This window comes from Camelus bactrianus, chromosome 10 (genome assembly GCF_048773025.1).
Source record: "Camelus bactrianus isolate YW-2024 breed Bactrian camel chromosome 10, ASM4877302v1, whole genome shotgun sequence".
Lineage (NCBI taxonomy): Eukaryota > Metazoa > Chordata > Mammalia > Artiodactyla > Camelidae > Camelus > Camelus bactrianus.
In genome coordinates, this window is record NC_133548.1 from 70,091,821 (window position 1) to 70,110,245 (window position 18,425).

Here is an 18,425-nt window from a genome sequence, read left to right on the forward strand (position 1 = left end):
GTGTGTTTCTCACATCATATTCTATAAATCACTTTTCTTAACTGGAAGCAGTTTCAGAACCATTATCTTTGTTAATCTGACAAGGGAGATTCGGTGGGTTTCCTGTTCCCACGTGATTGGAAATGACAAGGGGGAAGGACTGTGGAGTGAGAAAACATGGATGGCGGAAATGGGGTGGCAGCACTAGAATGAGGGCAGGAGGAGGATTCTGTGAGGATGGTGAGGGGGTGCTTCACACGGGTAGGAGCAGAACCATCAGAGAGTGGCCGCTTGGCACACAAGAAAGGAGAAGGGGGCTTTGCCGAGAGAGCGGTCAAAGAGGCCAAATGCTCAGAGAGGGGAGAGATGAAACCTTACTTCTTTTTTTTTTTTTTTTTCAACTTCAAAGCCATTGGTGACTTTGGAAGAAAAATTGTTGTAGACTGTTGGGGTCTTTTCCTACGTAACGTATTAAAGAATGAATGAAAAGTAAGCATGTGGATCTAACGACTGTACGCAGCTCTTAAAACAAGCCTGACTCCAAAGAAGAAGAGATGGTTATTAGCTGTAGCATAATACGGAGTCAGATTATGCCTTGGGCAGACGGGCAGGGAGTTGATGGAAAATTTTAAGGCTTGAAGGCAAGGGAAAAATTAGGAAGGAAAGACTGAAAATAGAGATGAAGAGCAGAAAGCTGATAAGGTGGCCCCCACAGGGGGCATTGTGCACAAAACTGGAAAGACGCTCAGTAGGTATTTAAGTGGATGACCAAGTAGGAGGGCTGGGGTTCCATGTTGGGCATTTTAAAACCAGGAAGGTGAGGAGGGCGTGGAGAGGGCTGGAAACAATACTCTGTGTACCAGTTCACTCTTACCGTCCTCACACAACAGGAGACAGATGTAAAGCGGATTAATTCAGCGGTTCAATGATGTCCCCGGGACCTTGGTGCTGGGGTTCGTGGACAAGACAGAAATTGCGCTCTTCATTCCCTATCTGAATTTTTAACTGATAGAGATATATTTGGGGCTAGAGCAACTGGAGATCAAGCTTCAGCTTTAGTGTTAATAGTGATGTCGAAGGTGCCTTAGTTGAGTGACTAACATGGAGTTCTAAATAACGGACACTAGATAAAATGGCCTTAACCACCATCCACCGGAGAAGCCCGGGTCATGCCCCCAGGGGTAGCCATGACACAAAAAAGAAGATATAGAGCAGAATGTTTCATTACTTTGTAATTTCAAAAATTAATTTGCTGGGAGAAAATAATCAGACCTCATTCAAAGCATATGCAACATCTTACACTTAAAAGTATAATTGAAATATTTAGTTACTTTGTACTTCAGTATATTAATATTTCTGGGAATGCATTTGATTAGTAAAATCTCTGCTTCTAAGCAGAGTAAATACACTCAAGATCACTTCTTTCTGCGCATCCTCTGCTTGAGAGCCAGAGACAAACAGATTAAATTTGGAGAGTCTCTCTTTTTCCATTTTAACTGAGAAGTTTTTCCTGTTTATAAGTTGAAAATGAAGACTAAAGAATCACGTCTTCTGACCAAGACCCATGTCAGAGATTGTTGCCCTGACCTTGGGAAATTTTGTATCTGTGTAAATTTGGGTCTCAGTGAAGTGAAAATAAAGTTATTCTACAGGAATCAGAAAGATTTTGCTTAGTGAAATCTAAGAAATCAGCCATCAAAGAGACAATTTCCAAATCTTGAATTTACGAATTTTTCTGCAAAAAATTTTATGTTTTCTTGTGGTAAGTAAAGAATGTTAAAAATTCCTAGCCCTTCCTACAAACACTGAGAGCTTTGCAAGCATATAGTTTTCTGACAAATGCTGATGTGAATGCACTTTGAGACCATCTGCTTCTCTTCCGTGACTTCTGATGACATTACAGCTGTGGTTTGAGAGCAAACGGAGAGATCAATTTTCTTTTTTCCTTTTTTTTTTTTTTTTTAAAAAGCTTTCAGCTTCAAACACATGCAATAGATGGCAGAACTTGGCACCAGAATATCAGTTAATCAGACAACACTACACATTTGGGAATCAGGTCATACTAAGGAGAGCTGGGTCCAGATCCCACTTCTCACACCTTGTCTAAACAAAGGCATCTTGATTCAGTCTAAGCCCCAAGCACGCATACCCAGCCTGACTTAACAATTTAGGACACAATGATGATTCTACGATTAAAGGACAATTATGTTCATCGCAAACAGGTACTGAATGATTATTATGTGCTAGCAACTGTTCTAGATGCTTTCCATTTGTTAATTCAACTGCTCCTCAATACTAAAGACATGATTTAAAAACCACACACAGCCATCAGAAAGGCCATGAAATTATAATACCTGCAGTGTGTTAACACCTACTGTGTGCTTTTGTACATATCATGCCACGTACTTTACACACATTACACCATTTCATCTTCAATCAGGTATTTAGTTGCAAACAACAGATGCTAACTATGACTGAGTAAGCAGAAAAGGATGTCATTAAAAAGAGGTATATCTTTTTGGATATACCACAGAGACAGAGGACTGGAGGACCAGGCTTAAGACTGAGCTTCCTAGAACAGTACCTACACCGCATAAGCTAGTCTGATGGAAGAAAGCACAGGGGCTGCTACTGAAAACGAAGTTGTGGTTGGTGCACCTCTGTCAACTGCTATGCTAGAAAATAAACTACAACAGCTGCTTGCACCATTAATGCTGCAGCCATTTTTGGTCCATGAAGTTTCAACTACTTGTACTTCTGCTGCAACACCAGTTCTTGAGAAAATGGAAATTTCTTAAACCTAGGGAGGAGTTTAGAGGAATGACAAATATCCGCTTATAGTAATTCTGCAAGGAAAAATTTTAACATCCTCATTTTAATGGATCATTGAGTGACCTGGGACTAAGATCCAGAAAGAATAACTGCCTTACATTGGGTTTTTGCAAACACATTTCGACATGGAAAGCTGTGTGTAGAAGGTTGATGAGAGACTGCTTTCAGGTGATACATCTCTGAGGCAAGAACAGAATTGGGCTGAAAAAAAAGCTAACCTTCAGTGCCAGCACAACTGAGGCCTTAGTCAATCCCGTAGGGGACACCATTGCTGGGGTGGCAACAGAATTGTTCCAAATTATGATAAGGGGGCTAAGCATAGTATCTCTAGATAAGCCAGTTTTAGCCATGCAATGCCTCTTGCATGGGGCAAAACCTGTGGTTAAAAGGGAGCAAGCTACTGTTGCTTTTGTAATGACAATGAAATAATTCAAAACTAACTAACTCCCAGAAGAGTATTAGCAGAGAAAAGTTGTGTCCATCTCTCTTCCTAAGGTGGAATCTACATGAAACATATTTAAATATTTTAAAAAAATAAGACTTGAAACTAAAGATGGACTATGTCAAGTGTTGCTGAGAATGTGGGGAAATCGGAGCCCTCGTACATTGCTGTGGAATGTGAAATGGTGCAGTTGCTTTGGAAAAGTTTGACAATTCCTTATGCTTGAAGCTGAGTGGTGGTGGCTCTCTCTTTCCAGCTCCTTCCACAATTCTAATGATTTTGTATTATGTGAATCACTTTCTACTAAAATATCTAGGGTGACTTTATTTTCTGCACTGATACCTGACTGATACAACCTGTGATTCCTAGAACAAGGGTGTCAATATTCATTCTTTGCCTAGACCGCTTCATTTAGTTCTGAGTGTTATTCACTGAGGAAAACAGACAATTGAATCCACCCAGAAGAGGGTAATCAAGATGGTGAGAACCTTGAAACCATGCCAACTGAGCAACAATTGAAGGTGCTAGACATTTATAAGAAACATAATAGCTTTTAAAAAATATTTTAAGCACCCCATTTAGAGGAACTCTGTAGTACACAGAAAATCAAGGACAATGTGGGGGATGAATAGAAGAAAGAAAGTTCTGGTAGTCAACTTGCGTTGCCAGACACCGAGATTTCAATTTCAGGAGGAGTTAAATTAGAGGGTAGATGACCACTTGGTGGAAAAGTTACGGAGGAGATTCAAGGATTCTAAGTGAGCAAGTGTTGAACCAGATGATCTTACAGTGAAGACAGCAAGCCAGCAGCTCACGGCCCATCTGGCTTACATGATGCTATAAAACAGATGGATTTAGTTGTCAATATTTATGATCCAAGATTTACGCAAGACTCACACATATATCTGAAATTTTAGGTTTTCTTGGACAAATTTTCAGAAAATATGGTAGCACTGGGCCTGCATTTTTCACTTGGCAGTAATTGGTGTTGCTAAGAACAGATTGCTTCCTTCTGACAGGGCGAGCTCCTGCTGGCGCACCCGGGTCCCAACATTCCCACTCGTTCTGGCTTTAGCGTCCGTCTTTTACTTATGCTACTTGCCTGGAATCTGAATTTGTCACCGCTGGATCCCCGAACCTAAGAGTCTCTGATTCTTTGACTCCATCATTCAAAGTTCAGTCCAAACACTACCTCTACCAGGAAGTGTTTCTTACTCATTCCAGGGAAATAGTCTCACTCTCTTCCCTGAGCTCCTCCGACTCATAAGGCATTTACCACAACTTTCTTGAGTTTTTTCTTGCAACTTTCCAATAAGACCGCTAGTTGCTTAAGGTCAGGGGTCTAATATAGAGGAGGACTCCACAGATATTTGTTCAACAAATGTCTTGCATTGATGGTTAGTGCTGCCCTATGACAAGGTGATTCATTTCATCACAGCATAGGAATAGCTTGTCCTACACAAGGGAAAAGCTTGCCTGCTTTTACTTTAAAATGCAAAGTTTATTTCTGAAACTGAGTTTTATTCCCCCTGGAATTCTGGAACCTTGAAAGAAATATGCAGGGATAATTTAAATTATAGACTATGAAACTCCATAGTTGTTAGTTATTTTGCCAAGCATCATCAGAATGTGCCTTTGTCCTGCAAACATATAGATTGCTCTCTTCCCTTCATTGAGAATTTAAGACTTAAGACCGTCTCATTCCATTACATGTAAAGTTTGCATTTGAATTCATAATTGCAAGTCAGTTTCAATTTTATTGCACGAGATGTTATTTTCTCCAGCCCCAATCTTTTCTTTAGGGACAGGTGAACAGTTTGTTACCTTGGATCTAATCAGGACACAAAGCACAGAAATGAAGCTGAAAATTCTACCTAGAAAGTTTCAACATAAAAACAGGATAGGACTTCATAAAAAGGAAAACATTTGCGAAATCTTGGAAATTTAACACACACACACACACACACACACAAAATTGTCACCCCATCTCAGACTCATACATAGGAAAGAACCCTAACAAAGGATGAAGAAAGAATAGATTTGTCTAGAAACTGGAAAATAGAACTAAGGAATTCTCTCCAAAAATAGCACAAATAGACAAGTAGCTTTTAATTGCATGAGGGAAGAGTTAAAAGGCGACTTCTGGATTGGCTGAAGGAGGAGCTCTGTAAATTATCTCACTGAAAAGCAGTGATAGAACAGAACAGGCACAAACAATCGTTTGAGGGCTCTGAGTGTTGACTAAATCGTACAACAAATTGAGAAGCTTTTATTCAAGGGAAGACAGTAAACCTTGGTGACAGCAGTGGGAATCTATGGCATTTTAGCTGAGGATGCTGCTGTCCTCAGCTTCCCCGTCCCCATGTCCCAGCTCCATGGTGCAACGTCGTCCCAGGGAAGAGCAGGTCATGAGCACTGGCAGCTTCCCTGCTGGACAGCGCCGACTTTACTTGGGAAAAAACCCATGTCCAGGAGCATTACCAACATTAACCACAATCCTAGGTGGCAACCAGGGCCATCTAACATTGCCACTAGCCTGAAGATCAGTCAAAAAACAAACAGGCAGATTTGAGCTCTGATAAGCTCTTATGTATCCCAATAAAGCCCCTCCCCGCCAATAACCCAATCTTCTGCCAAAAGACACTAGAAAAAGAAGAACAGGTGAAACCCAGGACAAGCAAAAGGAAGGGAATAATATAGATCTAAACAGAAATCAATGAAATAAAAAACAAAAAACAACGGAGTGAAAGTCAAAGTCAATTCTCCAGAAATATTTGAAAAATGGACAAAACTTTAGCAAGACTGCCCAAGAGAAAAGAGAGAAGACACAAATTTCCAAAATCAGAAATGAAACTGAAGGCGTCTTTATTGACCTCACAAAAATTAAAAGGATTATAAAGGAATATTAGGAACAATTTTATGTCAATAAACGCAACAATTTAGTTGAAAGTTTTAGAAAGATACAAAATATTGAAAGTGCCTTACAAAAGAAAAATCCTAAAATACTTATAGTATGAAGTTGAATGAGTAGTTACAAATCTTTGCACAAAAAGAAGCTCAAACCTAGACGGTGTTTCACTGGTGAATTATCTCGAACCTTTAAAGAATGAATTATATCAGTGTTTCACAAACTCTTCCAGAAAACAGAAGAGGGAGAACCTCCCAACTCATTTCCTGAAGCCGTTGATAACAAAGCCAAACAAGACATCACAAGAAAACTACAGATCATTGCAAATATAGACACAAAAATATTCAACAAAATACCAGCAAATGGAATCCAGAAACATATTAAAAGGACCATACACCACAGCGATGTCAGATTTATCTCAAGATTGCAAGGTTGGTGTGGTGTTATCTACTGCCATGTATCAATGTTACCATAAGTTTAGCAGCCTAAAACAACATGCAGGTTATTCTAATTATCTCGTAGTTTGATTTGTTATCTTGTAGGTTTTGTGGGTCCGGAGCCAAGGTACAGCTTAACTGAGTCCTTGACTTAGTAGCCCACAAAGCTGCAGTCAAGACGTCATCTGGGGCTGCAGTTTTATCTGAGGCTCAGTGGAGAAGAGATCTTCCTGAAAGCTCACTCAGGTGTTTGGCAGTCCCCTGGGGCTGTTTGGCTTCAGTTACTTCCTGCTTGTTGGCTGGAGACCACCCTAAGCTTCTGAAAGTTGTCTGCATTTCCTTGCCACATGAAATTCCTCAGTGTAGCCCCTTGCTTCTTCAAAGCCATCAAGGAATAGAGAAACTCCAGGCATTGCGATCTTCTGTAATCTCATACATGGAGTCGTATTTACCGTATTCCATTTATCAGAAGGAAGTCACTGGTTTTATGTTCTTTTTCTTTTTTCGTGCAGATTCCACATATGAGTGATCTCATATGGTATTTTTCTTTCTCTTTCTGGCTTACTTCACTTAGAATGACATTCTCTAGGAGCATCCATGTTGCTGCAAATGGCATTATGTTGTTGGTTTTTATGGCTGAATAGTATTCCATTGTATAAATATACCACTTCTTCTTTATCCAGTCATCTGTTGATGAACATTTAGGCTTTTCCATGTCTTGGTTATTGTAAATAGTGCTGCTATGAACATTGGGGTGCAGGTGTCTTTCTGAAGTAGGGTTCCTTCCGGATATACACCCAGGAGTGAGATTCCTGGGTCATACTGTAAATCTATTTCACGTCTTTTGAGGAATCTCCATACTGTTTTCCACAGTGGCTGCACCAAACTGCATTCCCACTAACAGTGTAGGAGGGTTCCCCTTTCTCCACAGCCTCTCCAGCATTTGTCATTTGTAGACTTTTGAATGATGGCCATTCTGACTGGTGTGAGGTGATACCTCATTGTAGTTTTGATTTGCATTTCTCTGATAATTAGTGATATTGAGCATTTTTTCATGTGCCTATTGATCATTTGTATGTCTTCCTTGGAGAACTGCTTGTTTAGGTCTTTTGCCCATCTTTGGATTGGGTTGTTTGTTTGTTTCTTATTAAGTTGTATAAGCTGCTTATATATTCTGGGGATCCAATCTTTGTCAGTTCCATCGTTTGCAAAAATTTTCTCCCATTCTGTAGGTTGTCATTTTGTTTTACTTATGGTTTCCTTTGCTGTGCAGAAGCTTGTAAGTTTAATTGGAAGTTACTGGTTTTGACCATACATAAAAGGGGAAATCATATAATCATTTGATGGTAATTGTGATTAATACCAGGATGTAGGATCATGGGGGCCACATTAAGATTATGTCTACCATAGTTGATTTAACACCTGAAAAATTAATTAATATAATACCCCATAATAAATTAATAACCTAAATCAATTGCATTTCTATGTCCTTCAATAAGCAATCCTAAATGGAAATTAAGCAAACAATTTCATTCATTATAGCTTCAAAGAGAATAAAATACTTTAAAATGCTTTTTAAAAATTTAACAAATATGACTGCAAGGCATGTATGCTGTAAACTACAAAACATTGCCAATGGAAATTAAGGATCCAAATAAATGTAGAGACATTCATGTTTTGGGATTGGAGAACTCAATATTCTTAGGATGACAATTTTTCTCAAACTTACTTTTAGGTTCTGAAAACCAAGTTGAAAAACAGTAGCTGAAATAAATTATTTCTTTTGTTTATCTAGTATAATGAGAACTCCAGAAACGAGCAGTGCAGCATTAGTATAGCAGCTCCCCAGCGTCGTCAGGGACCAGCCTCATTCTGTCTTTCTTTTTAAAGAAACAACTTAGTATCTTGTATTGTTTTATATTCATCATCAGGCTTGGACTCCATAAAGGAAGAAGGGATAAGGTCAAGGGCAAATCTGTAAGCCATTCAAGTCAGCCTACTCTTTAAGCATCTTTCCCAGTAGTCTTGTCCAGAGACTACCACTTATCCCCATTGACCAAAACTGGGTTATGTGGCATTTCTCAAGGAAGCTTGCGAAATGTGGTTCCGAGACAGGCACATTGCCTATCAGAGTGTAGCCGCATTCTGTTATTAACAAAAGGGGAGGATGGCTGTTAGGTGGGCAAATAGCGGTATCTGGTACAACCTGTGCTTAATTCAGGCTGAACCATATCATTGGTCCAGGACCATCAGCTAAAGTGAGTCACACAACAAATTCTGAAAGCCAAAGTAGTTCTTTACAGGACAAAATTAATCCATTGGCGTTTCATTAATGGAACATGGAAATTATTGTTCTCTTCTTGTCTGTTGTTTAATTGAAATAATTGGCTCAATTATAGTTTTAGGTGGGCCACGGAATGCTTTGAATTGACCAATTTTAGTTAATTCTGCTTTAGTAACATTTCACAAAAATGAATATAAATCAGAACAAAGCCTCTATGGGACAGCAGCTTTTAAAGTTTCTTTATGAAAAAATCAATGCACCAGTAATCACAGAGCAATAAAGAAAAATTAGAGAGATATCTTACAAGAAATAATGGAAACCATTAGAGACTCAAAGAGTGGAAAGTTACCAACAGAAGATGAATGGCTCCAAAAATTTTATCACAGTTTCCCCCCTAAATCACAACAATCTACCAGGTAGTGAAACCATTTCATGAAATTATTGATAAAGACCAGTTATGCCCCACAAGAAATGAGATGATCATTTCAGTCTTGTTGGATTCAAAGAAAGCTGTAGGGACATAGACATACCCTGCCAGTGAAAACTTTGAATGGTGATTAAAAATACTCTTCAGAATGGAATGTGTCTTATTAAGGATATATGCAGCAAAGCAAATTTTTTTCTTAAACTTTTTTATTGAGGTTCAGTAAGTTTACAATGTTGTGTCAATTTCTGGTGTATAGCACAATGCTTCAGTCATACATGGATATACATATATTCATTTTCATATTCCTTTTCACTGTGAGCTACTACAAGATATTGAATAGATTTCCCTGTGCTATATAGTGTAAACTTGTTTATCTATTTTATATATACCAGTCAGTATCTGCAAATCTCGAACTCCCAGTTTATCCCTTCCCACACCCCTCCCCACTGGCAACCACAAGTCTGTATTGTACGTCTTTGAGTCTGTTTCTATTTTATATATAACTTCATTTGTTTTTTTTTTTTATAACCCACATATGAGTGATACCATATGGTATTTTTTGTTCTCTTTCTGGCTCAATTCACTTAGAATGACATTCTCTAGGGCCATCCATGTTGCTACAAATGGCATTATTTTATCATTTTTATGGCTGAGTAGTATTCCATTGTATACAGATACCACAAGTTATTTATCCAGTCATCTGTTGATGGACATTTAGGCTGTTTCCATGTCTTGGCTATTGTATATAGTGCTGCTGTGAATATTGGGGTGCAGATCTTTTTTGAATTAAGGCTCCCTCTGGATATATGCCCAAGAGTGGGATTGCTGGGTCATATGGTAAGTCCATTTTTAGTCTTTTGAGGAATCTCCATACTGTTTTCCACAATGACTGCACCAAACAAGCAAAACCTCTTTTTTGACACTGTAGCTTTAGAAAACACTACAGTCAGTGTGACTCTAGACTTCTCTGCTCTATATTTCAGTAAAAATGGTTGACAGAGTGATGAATTGCTTCTTCCAGATTCTCACTGGTAGGTTTAGGGGAAGAAAATGAGCAATGTTGCCCATATTATAGAGATATGATTGGACAAATTCACAGGGTATAATAATAAAAGAAACCCTTCATAGTAAAGAAAAAAATATAGACCAGGTGGACATCTAGGCCTGATTGCCTCTTTCTGTATTTATTTAAAAAAATCACAAACAAAACCCTAGTCAGTAGATCCAATCTGGGGATGAAGGCTTTCATCAGTGAATGTAGAGTGCCCAGGAAAGTGAAGCTGCCACACTATCTGCAGGACAGAAGGTATGACTCTGCCCCTTCATCAGGCCAAGCCATTCTCCTACTCTCCTCCCTATGCCTGGAACATGGTTCCCTCAATATGCAGGTAAGTAAATGATTTGAAATGTGAGCCAACGTGATGTGTTGATGGATTGCTTGTGGGAGGAAGGATTTAATTACCAGTGTGAAACCTGCATTATTCTTCTCTTGCTGAGTTGATTGTGGAGGTTGGAGATGGTGTCTCTCTCTCAGCCTTTCCCGGTGTGACCACTGTGAGCAAAGCTCCCCTGCTAACCCAGAGTGAACAAATAGAGGGTTTTGTTTGTTACTGTAGCATAATCTTCTAGCATATCCTGACTGATACACTTATCAATTAAATTACTTATTTGCAGTATTGTTCATAATCTGTACTCCGTTTACAGATTGTTTGCACTTTAAATGTAACCTCTACGTGGGCAGGGACCTTATCTGTCTTGTTCATTGACACTTCTGTAGAAACTAAGATATTACCTGGAAAATGGTAACTGTTCTGTAAATATTTGTTTAATCAATAAACATAGTCTTTAAATAGGAAATAAGGATCCTTTTAGCCAAGGAACTAACATTTCTTAAATGCTTTTTCTAGGTGTATCCCTGGGTCAACATCTCTGACACTCTCAGCTGTGTGACCTTGAGGAAACCTTCCACCTTTTGTACTTGATGCCTAAGTTCATCCATTAAAACAAGGCTAATCATATAACTGTCTCATGAGGCTTTTGTGAGCCTTAAGTGGGTAAAACAAATAAACCACTGAACCATATTATGTATATTTCCTACCAAAAGTGATACAAAATACACATGCAGGGCAACAGGCTGGGATGACATAATCTATTTTTGTCTTTTCTTACGTTATGTTATTATGATCTGGCTAATGAGATCCTAACATTGAGTGGGATATTTGGAAAGCTGTCTTCCAAAGGAAGAGGCAAGCTCTCTTCTTCCCTTTCTTCTTCTTGTGGCCTGAAATGCGAATGTAATGGTGACGCTCTAGCCACCTTCTCCTTCCATGAACTACAGTGCAGGCTGGGAGCCATGAATAGTGGAACAGGAAGTCAGAAAAACTGAGGTCCCTGATGATTTTTGTGAAGCTACTAGTCTACTAGCCCTGGACGGTCTGCCTTCTGACTTCTTTAAGAGACTTGTTTATGCCACTGGAATATTTGTAACTGGCAGACAAATTAAGTTTCCAACTGATATACTCCTGTTCTATGTTGACAATTGAGAGACTGTAGGAATGCATGTGTGTCTGTGTGTGTGTGTGTGTGTGTGTCTGCAAAAATGTGTATATGGACACCTTCATAGAGAAAACTTATATAGCAACACCTTTTTCACTTTCTGCCAAGTTCTCTATTGAATGAAAAGGCTATGATTCAGATGGCAGAGAGATGGTAGACTTATTGCATTATTTTGAATTAATTAATTTATTCTACAACTTTTTACTAAGAAATTATTAAATACTAGCCTCTGCTTAAGCACTAGGGATCAAAACCCCAAACTTTACCCCATCATTAAGGATGTCAGAATCTAAAGACCAAGACAAGTATAACTGGCTACTAGCTGTGTAATGTAACCAATGTCATAGGCTATTCTGATAATACACAGAAGGAAAGTATTTGTCCTGAAGGGTTAGAGATTGGAGTGTATTATAAAGGAGATGACATTTAAACATTCAATCAAAGGTTGAGTTGCGTCCAGGACACAGAGTGAATAGAGAAGAGTATTCAAAGAACTGCAAGGAGTTCCATGGGGCTAGAACATGACTTGGAAATTTTCATGAGATGAGACCAGAAAGGTAAGTAAGTATCAATGACGGCAATGAAGTGCAAAGATTTTAGATTTTGTTCTGGTCAGTGTGAATCCACTGAAGGGTTATACAGAGGGACGGGGAAGAAGTGATTTGATCAAATTTTATTTTAGAAAGATCAGTTTAATTATAATGGAGAGGGAAAGATTAGAGGTGGATTAGATTCATGCAGGGAGGTCCATTTGGAGGTAACTGCAGGAATCTACGAGACTGAGGAAGAGAGTGGGCTTGAAGTGAGACAGAGGGAAGGGGGCGGGGCACAAACAGTGCAGGGGTGACATAGTAATTGAGGGCAGGGCAAACTGGTTAGAACCAAGATGGCAGAAAGTTCGACTTCCAGTAGGCTGTGAGCCTTATGGTGCTCCCACAGGTGCCATGACAGTTCCTAGGCTGACCGTAAAAGGTCAAAAAGTGGGAGGGGCCTGATTCCTGGAAATCCCCACCCTTTCCCCAAAGGAGTTGGAATCATCCTCCTACTCATTAGCATATGAAGTTATGGAGACCATGAAAGCTAATGACCACACCCTTCATGGTTGCTCTCTCTCTCTCTTGCCTTTTGAGATGGTCCACACTCTGTCTACTCTATGTGTATTTACTTATACTTTAAACACCCACCCTCATGCTTCATAGCCTCTCTGGCCTTCTGAGATGGCCTATACTCGGTCTATGGAGTGTGCATCTCTCTGAATAAACCTACTTTTACTCTGCCATGGCTCACTCTTGAATTCTTTCTTGCACAAAGCCAAGAACCTTCACTTGATGGAGCACATCCCAGGGACTCACCTGGGACCTGGGACATGGCCATCCTCTTGAGTCCCATTTCTTCTTTTTTGGAAGGAAAGAAATAGAAGTAGGAGATGAGAGGAGGGAAGGGGTTAAGGGCTCAGCAGAATGTGGAAATACAGGGCTTGGTGAGAGATTGAATGTGTGGGAAAGATGGCTAGAATAATAGCTGGATCACTTGCTTGGGATAAATGGTGCTATTTACCAAGGCAGAGAAAGCCAGAGAAGTTCAAATTTATGGGGTTTGGGTAGGAGATGGAATTCAGTCTCTTGCCTCAGAAGAGAAACTTCAAAAAAAAAAAAAAATCTATGACCATATCTTTCTTCTGTCTCTCCTTATTTATTCATTGTCCACGTTTTTATTTAGTGATCCAAAATGTAAAACTCAGGCACACTTAAAAGGTAGGTTAATATCCACCACAGGGAACCATAATTAAACACATTTATGAACTATTGTTTTCAAGCCAAGCAAACAAGGTAATTGTTAGTGGAAAAGACTGTGCGTTTATTTTTGGCCACTAGTGTGTGTGACTCAGTTAAACTGTGTTTATGTTCTGTAAATCTTTAATTTTTTACCAGAGGAAAAAAAGGTCAGCCTACATTTTGTACTAGAAACTCCCTAAGAACACTTAGATCATGATTTAAGTTAATAGTGGAAATTAAGCATAAGCAGGGGATTAAGGGATTTATTATTTGCCATTTAAAGCTTCGGGTGTTAGCCAGAACTCAGTGTTTAGTAGTGTAATGGGTTGCTCGATTTGATGGACTTTGCAATGGTTTTTCAACAAAGCTTCCATTCAGAAGTTGCCAGCTGCCTCACCCTCCGGGTGCTGTTTCTGGAGTCCTGGGCAGGGCCCTCTTAGTTATGCAAATGCGAGACAACTAGGCTCTTCTTTCCCTAACATCTTCTAAATTCCTAGGAAGGGAACAGGCACACTGATAGAGGCCCTTGAAGCCTCCTGGGAGAAGTGCCTTTAAGACTCCCAGATCCTTTCCTTTTGAAATGCTTGAAATTAATGTTATAAGAAACTCTTTTGAGTGTAGAAGCTCCTGATGAGGTTGAAAGGCAAAACGAGAGCCCAAAAAAGAAAGTCTCCATGGCAGGTGGGACAGTCCTGGCCTTAGACCCTTGGCGGGGCTGGTGACTGGGAGAGGCTTGTTTTTGGCGGTTGGTGACTGTGCCTGAAACCCGTCAGGTGCAGCCACCCTGGACCCATGGCTCCGTTTACAAGCTGGATGTGAATATGCTGGAGTCGGCTGAAAAGCTAAAGTGTAGAGAACCAGCAAGAGCTTTAAGCCCAGCAGAGGACAAGGATGGGATTGTTGAAGGTTCAATAATCTGGTTTTAGCAAGGACAACATGTGGAAGAAAGTGGCAGAAGTAAAAGCAACGGGAAAGAGACTGGTTGGCTTCTTTATTCTAGCTCCCTGATGCATCTGGAGCTAGAACAGCCTCCTAATGTCAGAGCAGGCAGGCGGCTAGATATGGGCAGAGAAAGGGGGACGCAGGCCAAACGGCAGGAATTGGGCAGAAAGGAGGGGCGCAGGCCAAATGCAGGAAATCACACACCATGCGAGCACCAGGGGTCCCTGGGCAGAGAGAGAAAAGCAGGAACCCCTGGGCTGATAAGCGGTCACACAATTTGGGGTGACAAGTGGCCTGGAGGCTGACAAAGAAAGGTGGGAAAAGGCAGGAATCTCCAGTGTCTGAATGTAACCTTTTGCCCATTATGCCCTCATTTCAATAAAATGAGCCTTGCAGATCAGAAGTCCCCATCATGCACCGACGCCATGACACTTCTGATCCAAACTTAATAAGAACAAAAATCCCTCCTCCCTTCGGGAAGGTGGAGTTGGGATGAAAATCAGGGAATACGACCCAGACCCTTCCCTCCCCAATGAATATTCAGCCCACCCTTTTTTACACCCTGTATAACCAACCTGTCAAAGAAACTCAGGGCAGCCGCTCCCCTGACCCTGCCCGCTCTCCCCTTGAGAGTGGACTACCCATCCCTTAATAAATCCTCACTTTACTTTCTTAACCTCTGCGTCTTGTCTCTGAATTCTTCCTGGAACAGGACAAGAACTGGACACTGGTTATAGCTACCGGCAACACTAATAAAGGCAAAATAAAGATTAAGAGATTGAAGATTACACACTGAATGGAAAAAGGTTTTATTGCTGAAGAGGGCGTCCAATCCAACACAAAATCTAGGCAATGGAAGATGAGGTTGTTGGCGGAGCAGGGACTGGATAAGTCTTTTAAAGTCAGAAGATCACCTACCACCTGTCAGGGCTGATTTGCTCAGGAGACACTTGGAGATGGAGACCTTTTGTTCAGGTGGGTTACCGGGCCATGACATAACACATGAAAAAGAGCAGGGTCCACGGGGCTGGCCAGAGCGGGACAGCGGGCTGTGATGCAGGAGCCTGAGAGCTGAGCTGCCCCTCAGAGTGGTCCCAAATTTAGCCCTGGGGGCCGAGTCTCTGTATATCCCTTCCTGGTCAAATGGGGGAAGGCGCCTACACCGAGAAGGAGGAAACTTTCTTCCGGGGCAGGGGATCCACTGAGAGCCCTCAGCAGGCAGCGCTCTGGGCGACTGGAGAAATCGGGGATTTGGTCTTAAATGGGGAGATCCAGGCTACATGCTGGGTCAACCACTACACCATATCAGTCCCATTTCAGAAAAACGGAGGCTCTGCGTGTTGCTGACTGTGTGCTGATAATTGGGCCTGAACATTACGTGTTGGGCCGAGGGCAGGAGCGTCTGCCCCGCCTGTGGAGCGCGCACCTGCCAGCACGTGAGGGGCCCGGCGAGGCACCGTGAGCTCCAGGTCTTCTGTGCTGCTGTCAGCAGCCCACGTGCCGGGTCGGAGTTTGCCATTCCTTTGGACTAACTTCCCAGGGTTCTTGGAGAATTCCTGAGGGAGAACAGATCCTGGATTTTCCGCTAATTTGACCCGTGAGGCATTGATTAGTTTGAATCTGATCAAAAAATATGAAAGATAAGCAAGTTTGAAGAGCACCCAAAGCATTCAATTCTGTATGACTCGTAGAACGGTCATAACCCTGACGTAGGGAAGTTGAGAAAGCAAGCTGGTTTCCATAGGAAGGGATAGTTGACGGATAAAAATGAAAATTTGGAGGTAGTTAAAAATGTGTGAACGGACTGATGAGGAAAACCAGAAACCGGCACATTGTAACTGACTATACTTCAATAAAAATGCAATATAATACAATACAATGGGGTTGTCAAGCCTTAGCCTTTCGGGGAAAGCAGGACATGAAGAAGATGAGGGACTGTTCTCCCCTCCGTGTCCCCATCACTCTTGGATGTGCCATCTTTCGCGGTTGTCGTGTCTGACTCTTCCTACTAAACAGTGCATAGCTTACGGGCATGTTGTAGGCATCTTTCTACCCTTGGAAACTGACATCGTGGTGACTGTATGGAACAGACTAGGTACTCAGTGTGTGTTTGTTGGATGAAATTGTAAATGAAAGAATGAGCAGAAGTGAGGGAGGAGTGTGTGTGTGTGTGTGTGTGAGTGTAGTGGATGGGACTGATACAAAGCCTCACATATGCATAACCTATTTATTCCTAAAAAGGTTAAAATAAGTGGCAAGGAACAGTGCAGATCCTGCAGGTTTTGGAAAGCTTCCGAGTCAGAGTTCCATCAGCTTATTCTTTGTTTTGGGTGGGGGGTGGGTAATGAGGTTTGTTTATTTATTCATTCATTCATTTATTCTTAAATGGAGGTACTAGGGATTGAACCCAGGACCTCGAGCATGCTAAGCACCCATGCGACCTCTGAGCTGTACCGTTCCCCCATTGACAGCGTATTCCTGTGCATTTCACTACACAGGGCAATGCTGGAGCAGGAACGTGGGGAAGGTCACCAATACCCTCCTGCCCTCTGCCTCGTGGCTCCATTAATAAATTGGGAAGAGACCAAATGTTTGGCTCATCCCTTCCTTCCTACCACGTGGGAATGCGGGGAGACTTGCTGTCAGTAGTGTCCAGGGGCTCCAGAAAGACTCATTGGACTGAGGAGATGCCTGTCAATCAGGTTTTGCTTCTTAAAGATTAGCCCTAAGCACACCCTATATTTGTACTACTATTTGGTGCAACTGTTAATTCCCTGAGATATTTATTATCTCCTCTTCAGTTCCATTATCTTCCCAGGCACTGAAGTCTAATTTACATATTAATAGTTTTACCTAATCACTGGCTTATAGCAACTTCTGAGGAGGTGTCCTGTGTTCCAATCCCCTGGGGCTTCTGGGGCCTCTCTGGTTACCCCACACTCCTACATCTCTCAGACTAAACATTTCACAGACGACAAGATGCTTTCGTGAATTTCTGCAATTGTAAATTTACATACCACATTCAAATATGCAAAGAAAGTACAGCTTCTGTACTTTCCATAATTCATCTAATCATCTTAAGAAGTCCTTCCCTTATTGGGTAGCAGGTGTGAGAGGATACTAAATTTAGTCTGATTTACAGTAAGCTCAGTTGCTAATTTAAACAGCATCTGATATATAATTCCATCTGTTTTGGATAAATCTGTTTTTATGCTTCCCCCATTCCTGCTTCTTTTCAATATGGATCTGGGGGAAAATGGAGGAGGGAGTTTATGTGACCCTGTGGAGGCAGGGAAGAGGAGCAGTCCCAGAGCTAAGTGCCTGGGTCCTTACAGCGTCTTCTTGGCTCCTCTAGACCTAGGCAATGCCGTGTTTCCTCTGGTCAGTGGTGTCCTGCTCTCATCTGATGGTCTGTAGCTCAGGAACTTGAAAGAGATTTTCTTTCTTGGTTGAGTCACATCCTGGTGGAGTCACAGCCTAAAGATTCAGTCCCCCACCTTGGTCCTGGCTTGCGCTGGCTGAGCATCTCCCTGGCACCTTGTTGCAGCTCTCACCTTGGGACCACCTGCTCTCAGAGTAGTCACCTTTCTTTATAGGCTCACCAGCATCAAGTGTTCTCCAAGTCTGTCCCAGAGCAGGCAGGTGCTCTGGGACCCCTTCTTCATTACGCAGGAGTTAAGAATATTCTAATTGTATCAGACTTCTGTTTCATTCTGCTTTGGCTACTTAACAACGTTTGAGTCTTCAGCTTTTTTCTCTTGCTAGTCTCTACGGACTCCCTTGGTGGTCTCATTTAGCACCGGGGCTCTGACTATCACGTATAATCTGATGGCTGCCAAATAG

The 18,425-nt window shown here is 41.3% G+C and overlaps 1 long non-coding RNA gene across 1 annotated transcript in view; it reads left to right on the forward strand.

Annotated features, from left to right (window-relative positions):
- LOC141578984 (uncharacterized) overlaps positions 1 to 11,324 on the forward strand; it is a 41,282-nt gene extending 29,958 nt beyond the window's left edge. The window contains exons 2-3 of the long non-coding RNA XR_012509890.1: positions 10,608 to 10,697; positions 11,217 to 11,324. This is a non-coding gene — a long non-coding RNA (uncharacterized LOC141578984). The remainder of the gene's footprint in view (positions 1 to 10,607; positions 10,698 to 11,216) is intronic.
- Positions 11,325 to 18,425: the final 7,101 nt, after the last annotated feature.